Source organism: Nicotiana sylvestris, chromosome 4 (assembly GCF_000393655.2).
Source record: "Nicotiana sylvestris chromosome 4, ASM39365v2, whole genome shotgun sequence".
Classification (NCBI taxonomy): Eukaryota; Viridiplantae; Streptophyta; class Magnoliopsida; order Solanales; family Solanaceae; genus Nicotiana; species Nicotiana sylvestris.
In genome coordinates, this window is record NC_091060.1 from 101,122,136 (window position 1) to 101,129,383 (window position 7,248).

The window sequence follows — 7,248 nt, forward strand, 5'->3', positions numbered from 1 at the left end:
TTTATGGTGCACACGTGCGCGTGGCCTACCTTTCTGTTAAAGTCATACCAAATAAGACGAAGTTGGGACAAGTAACTAGGCCGGGTAGACTTTCGTGCTCCCGGTATGTTGCCCCCACTTCGGCTCAAACTGTCCGTTTGGGTAAGCCAGGTCTAGAACAATCTGCCTCAGGTTTTTCACTTAGAATAACTCAGCCATGTACCGGATCCCTAGTAGGAACGTCTATTTGCATCATGTACATTTGGCCTTGGAGACTCAACACAGGGGTTGGGTCTGTCTAGGACAGGTGAACCTAAAATGAAAAGACCATCCTGATGCATCCTACTTGCTACTTGTGCATTCATTTGCCTCGGATTTACTTGTTGACCAGTTTAATTGAAAAACAAAATCTTTGTGAGAGCCAAGGAATAAAATGGGTTGTTTTAGAAAATTCCCAAAAATAGTTTTAAGTCTTGAAAAAAAGAAGTGTTAAATAAATAAATAAAAATATATAAAAAAATGATCTTTTTTTATTTATGAGTGTCATTTTTCAAAATGAGTCTTGATTTTGTTAAAATTAATCGCAGATACAAAATGAGCACCACCCAAAACCCACTATCCGCAAATGCAGATGAGTTTCTATTTCGGCTTCAGATGTGGTGGCATGAGTTAGGTCCGAACTACGCAAGGTCTGATTCATGCGGGGGCATGATACGTAGGCAATCTCTATAAGATTCGACCACAATAAAAAAATTATATAAAAAAAATAAATAAAATGAGAGTGAGTCACAATAAAAGACCAAGAAAAGCTGGGATGACACAAGCAGCCGAGCAAATGCATAATAGAAAAGGGTTATTTGTCTAGGAACATTGCATCTCAACGTGTAATTATATATGTGTTAAAACTCTCAAAACTAACAAGTTTGCTCATTTCCAGAATTCAAGCAGTTAGTTTCTCTAAAGAGTATACTGGCATATTATCATTATCACACAAGATCAAAAGGACCAATACCCGAAAGTATTTCTATCCCAGATGTCGACACAGGTATTGAGATAGAGGAGATGGATGTCGGTAAAATGAAAGAAGAGATGCTTAAACTCAAGCAGCAAATAGCTGAGATGTACCGGGCCTGGTCTACAGGGCAATCACCCCCATCTTACCCAGCTAACCCTGCTCCGTCACTAGCCCAAACTCAGGATAATCTTACCACTGAACTATCCCCGAATTTTCCCATCTACCAACACTACCGAGGCACCACCTCTCAGACACCGCAGTCTCCACCTCCTAAACCAGTTCCATACCTTCCTCCACCAGTAACTCCTGTTTTCGTAGCACCTCCCCCGGCTACATTCCACAAATCTCCTAGTGAGCCTATATTCCAGGCCCAGGACAACCAATACTACCCCCGGAGCCCACCTTCAAAGCCTCCGAAATCCATTCATCTACTCCTCGTTTTGACCTCCCAACCGAAATTGACAAGCTAGTCAAAAATGCTGAACAAGAAGAGATGTTCAGGAAGGTCAAAAGCCTAGAACAATCGTTCCGAGACATGCGAAGGTTAGGAGGGCAGGTCAGTGTGGCCTACAAGGATTTATGCTTGTTCCCAAATGTGCAATTGCCAGTTGGCTTCAAGATGCCCAAATTTGACCTATACAATGGGCATGGCAATCCGGTAGCCCACTTAAGGGGTTTATGCAGCAAGATGCGAGGAGCTGGGGGAAAGGACGAATTACTAATGGCTTATTTCAGTCAAAGCTTGAGCGGATCAGCTCTAGAGTGGTATACTCGCCAGGACCATGGGAGATGGTACACCTGGGATGACCTGGCACAGGCATTTGCGTATCACTTCCAATACAATCTAGAAATTATCCCAAATCGACTATCCCTGACAAAATTCGAGAAAAAGCACAATGAGAGCTTTAGAGAGTATGGTTTCCGGTGGAGGGAACAGGCAGCAAGGTGGATCCTCCTATGAAGGAAAGTGAAATGGTAGACTACTTCTTACAAGCCCTGGAGCCAACTTACTATGCCCATTTGGTTTCAGCGGTAGGAAAATCATTCAACGAAGTAGTGAAGATGGGAGGTATGGTGGAAGAAGGCCTCAAAACAAATAAAATCATGAGTTATTCGGCTATTAAGGCAACTACTCAAGCTATTCAAGGCGGAGTAGGAGGGATTGGAAGAAAGAAAAGGGAGGAAGCAGCGGTGGTTGATTTAGGAACTTGGTCGGGATCCGGAGGTTCACCTTAGTACTACGATCAACATCGACCCCACCAATCAACTTACCACCACAATTCACCCCAACACTACTATCACCCTTCGGAACCTCATTTTTCCATTAACCATGCACAAGCATACAATCAGCCACCTGCTCACGCTAATTGGCGTGCTCCTGTCATACCAAGTACCTACCCTTATCCGTGAGCCTACTCCGGACCAGGTTTCAGGCCTAGTCCAGTATTCAGGGGTGAAAGGGGGCAGAAAAAGAAAAGAAGTCAAGGAAGAAGTCTGTGAGGTGCAAGGCTTGACTCGTTCGGGAAGATGTTTCACTCCCGAGGAGTTAAGAAAAACTAAAAATAATCCAACACCAATAAAGAAAGCTGTGACGGAAGAAGAAGCGGAAGAGTTTTTAAGAAAGATGAAGCTCCATGACTATTCTGTTGTGGAACAATTGAAAAAGACGCCCGCTCAAATTTCATTATTGTCATTACTGATCCATTCAGAGGAGCACCGTCAAGCTTTGATGAAAATCCTGAATGAGGCACACGTTCCTGATAAGATCTCCGTAAATCATTTGGGAAGAATAGCCAACAGAATCTTTGAGGCAAACAGAATTACATTTTCTGATGATGAATTACCTGTGGAAGGTACTGAGCACAACAGAGCTCTTTACCTCACCGTGAAATGTGAAAACTCCGTAGTAACCCGGGTATTGGTTGACAATGGGTCAAGTGCAAACATCTGCCCTCTCTCCACTTTAAGCAAATTAAAAATTAAAGAGGAGAGGATCCAGAAGAATAGTATCTGCGTACGGGGGTTTGACGGTGGAAGCAGAGATTCATTTGGCGACATAGTGTTGGAACTAACAATAGGGCCAGTTGAATTCACAATGGAATTTCAAGTGTTGGACATAACTGTTTCTTACAACTTGTTGTTGGGTCGACCATGGATCCATGCTGCTAAAGCAGTCCCGTCAACACTACATCAGGCTGTCAAGTTTGAATGGGATCATCAAGAAATAGTTGTGCATGGGGAGGACAGTTTAAATGCTCACAGCAGTGCCATTGTACCGGTCGAGGGAATAGAAAATGACCAGGGACCATGGGTTTACCAAGTGTCCGACACAGTGTCGGTAGAGAAAATTCCAGAGGGAAGTACCTTCCGAATCCAAAGATAACCTCTGCATCAGTCATGGTAGCCTATGAAATGTTAAAAAATGGTTTTATACCCGGCAAAGGTTTGGGCTCATCTTTGCAAGGAATTATACAACCAGTATCTCTCCCCGAGAACTGGGGAACATTTGGTTTGGGATTCATACCCACTGTCACAGACGTGAGAAAGGCCAGAAAGCTGAAACAAAAGGCATGGGTTCTTCCAAAACCAGTCCCACATCTATCAAAGTCTTTTGTCAAGACCGGTGCTAAAAATCACCCGATAACAACAATTCCTAAATCCCTGGTCAATCCTGAGGAGGAATTAATTGAAAGATTCGAGAAATTGTTTGACGATGTGAATATGGTGGAAAGCGGGGAAGGTTGTAGCAACGCAGAAGTTCAATTCGTTGGGCCAGAAACAAAGCTTAATAATTGGAAAGCCACTCCTCTCCCCATTCGAAAAGGAGTCTTGGTAGTTTATTTTTGATTTTCCTTCAGTTTGTTTGGGTTACCTCAGGGTTGTAATCCCAATGCTTATCTTACAGTTTGTTTGAAGTGTGCAAACCTTGTTATCTTTCATCATCCAATAAAATGCAGTTTCCCTTTCATTATCATTCCTGATAGTTTTCTTTTCTTTTCTTCTTTTTCTGTACAGTTCTTTTTACGCTGGCTCTAGTGATATGACATGCATGAGGAATCCTCAGCCCAGTCTTAAAAATCAATCTGGTTCTGAAATAATAACTCAAGAAGTATATTGTGATTATGAGTCAGAATATGATGAGGACGAGGCTTTCGAAGAGATTAGTAAGGAGTTAATTCATTTTGAAGAAAAAAGCAAACCTAACCTGAGTGATACCGAAGACATCAATATAGGGGACACGAATAATATCCGAGAAACTAAAATAAGTGTCCATCTCGAACCAAAGATCCGAGAAGAGTTAATTAAAGCACTCATAGAATTCAAAGATGTTTTTGCATGGTCATATGACGACATGCCAGGCTTGAGCACTGATTTAGTGGTTCACAAATTGCCCACTGATCCAATGGTGCCTCCTGTCAAGCAAAAGTTGAGAAAGTTCAAGCCTGATATGAGTGTGAAAATTAAAGAAGAAATCACCAAACAGTTGGAGGCCGAAACATTCAAATCAGTGACCAAGAAAGTTGTGGTCGATTTTGTTCACTCAAAAATCATATGTCGATTCGGAATCCCAAAGGTGATCATCACAGATAACGGTGCTAATCTTAACAGTAACTTAATGAGGGAAGTATGTCAACAATTTAAGATTATACATCGCAACTCTACCCCATATCGGCCCAAGGCGAATGGAGCAGTCGATGCAGCCAACAAAAACATAAAGAAGATACTTCGAAAAATGGCAGAAGGTTCAAGACAATGGCACGAAAAATTACCATTTGCGTTGTTGGGATATCGCACTACTATTCGCACTTCAGTAGGAGTAACTCCTTATTAGTTGGTATATGGCATTGAGGCGGTAATTCCTGCAGAAGTTGAAATTCCTTCCCTTCGGATCATCGCCGAAGCTAAGATTGAGGATGATGAATGGGTCAAAACCCGTTTGGGAACAGTTAAACTTGATTGATGAAAAACGATTGGCAGCAGTATGTCATGGCCAATTATATCAAAAAAGAATAGCAAGAGCATACAACAAAAAGGTGCGTCCCCGAAAGTTTGAAGTGGGTCAACATGTGCTGAAACGTATTCTTCCCCATCAGGTTGAAGCAAAACGCAAATTTGCCCCGAATTGGCAAGGACCATTCATTGTGACCAGAGTATTGTCCAATGGTGCATTATGCTTAACAGATATTGAAGGAAAATGCGTAGACATTGCTATCAATTCTGATGCGGTAAAGAGATACTATGCATAATGTTTCTTTGGTATAGTTATTGAATGTTTGTATTTGGCATTATTTCGAAGATTGGAATGACAAAGGCAATTTATTCTACTATCCAAACACTGTACCCTTTGCTTCCCCTTTGAGCCACATTCGTTTCTTTCCTATCCTCTCTTGGAATCAATGAAAATCAAATAAAAAAAATAAAAAAATAAAAAAAATCATTATTATTTGAGTGAACTACGTTTGACCTGATTCCTCAAAGAGGATACGTAGGTGCCTCACGGCTCGGTCATAGGGTGCATAATACGCATAATGTGCATAAAAAGAAACATCAAGAGACCCCAATCAAGAAACTGGGGCAGGAATTGTATTGGTAATAAGAAAAAGATTCCAAGAGTTGTAATTTTAAACCCATATCAAAATTGTTTAACTTTTGATACCTTTTCATTCCAACCACATGCCAAAAAGACCTTTCGATCAATCTTAGAAAAATGCCGAGTCGAGCAAATGAAGATGATTCATAACACTCTTGTCCAAACAAGAAGAAGTAATGAAAACGAGAGAGTCTTATAGGTGAAAACCCTCACGGGCACCATGAGACGACGGAAGCTGAGAGAAAGTAAAATGAGAGAGTCTTATTGGTGAAAACCTTCGCAGGCACCATAAGGCGAAAAGTAATTAAGAAATGAACAAATGAGAAAGGTTTGTCAGTGAAAGCTCTTTAAGATAATGCAAGTCGAACCAGGTCTGTAAATTGGCAAAAGTAAAATTCGGTTGTGGAAATCTCGGGAAAGCAAAATGAAACAATTGGAAGGAGATTGGTTAAAAAGACTGGGTTGATTAATCCAAAATGCATACCCTGATCATTGGTGCCAGTGACTCCAATCAGATAAGTTCTTTATTCCTTCTCCAACAGTCATCCAAATTTGGATTTTTCTTTTCATTGTCGAAATCGTCATGTTTTCGTCACTAATAATCTTACTCTTCTAAAGCTTTTGAGGTAAGTTTTGTTCCAAACAAATAAGAAGGAATGTCAAGGTATACTACCAAGATTCAAGATTGCATAGGGCAAAATACGGCCATGATGGACAGGAAGTAATAGGATGAAAATAAGATATGGGTGTAAGAAAAGTTGAATCAGAAAAGTGGTTCAGTAATGCCAGGAGAGACATATGATTACAATTGAAAGGGTTTGAAGTGAAAACAATAGTTGGGGATCCTATAGTTAAGGATCAATTACAAGGACAAAACAGTCTTTTTAACCACTCCAAGGCAGTAAAACAAGACAAAGAGAAACCCCACCCTCAGCAAGAATGCCACAAGTAACCACCCTACTTTAAAATGACGAAATTTTCTTTGATTTGAAACAGGGGCAAAAACAACATTTGTGTCAGGAAACACCCGGTGAAGGAAATAGAAGAAATCAGGCGTCCACCTGGAGAATAAGGAAGAGCAATGGAAGTGTTAGAAGTCAGACATCCACCTGGAGAATAAGGAAGAGCAGTTGAAATATTAGAAATCAGGCGTCCACCTGGAGAATAAGGAAGAGCAGTTGAAGTATCAGCAATCAGGCGTCCACCTAGAGAACAAGGATGAAGAAAGGAAATAGCAATCAGGCGTCCACCTGGAGAACAAGGAAGAGCAAAAGAAGTATTGGCAATCAGGCGTCCACCTGGAGAACAAGGAAGAACAATGGAGGAATTAGCAATCAGGCGTCCACCTGGAGAACAAGGATGAGGAAAGGAAATAGCAATCAGGCGTCCACCTGGAGAACAAGGAAGAGTGAAAGAAGTATTAGCAATCAGGCGTCCACCTGGAGAACAAGGATGAAGAAAGGAAATAGCAATCAGGCGTCCACCTGGAGAACAAGGAAGAGCAAAAGAAGTATTGGCAATCAGGCGTCCACCTGGAGAACAAGGAAGAATAATGGAAGAATTAGCAATCAGGCGTCCACCTGGAGAACAAGGATGAGGAAAGGAAATAGCAATCAGGCGTCCACCTGAAGAATAAGGAAGAAGAAAAGAAACAAAAGAAGTC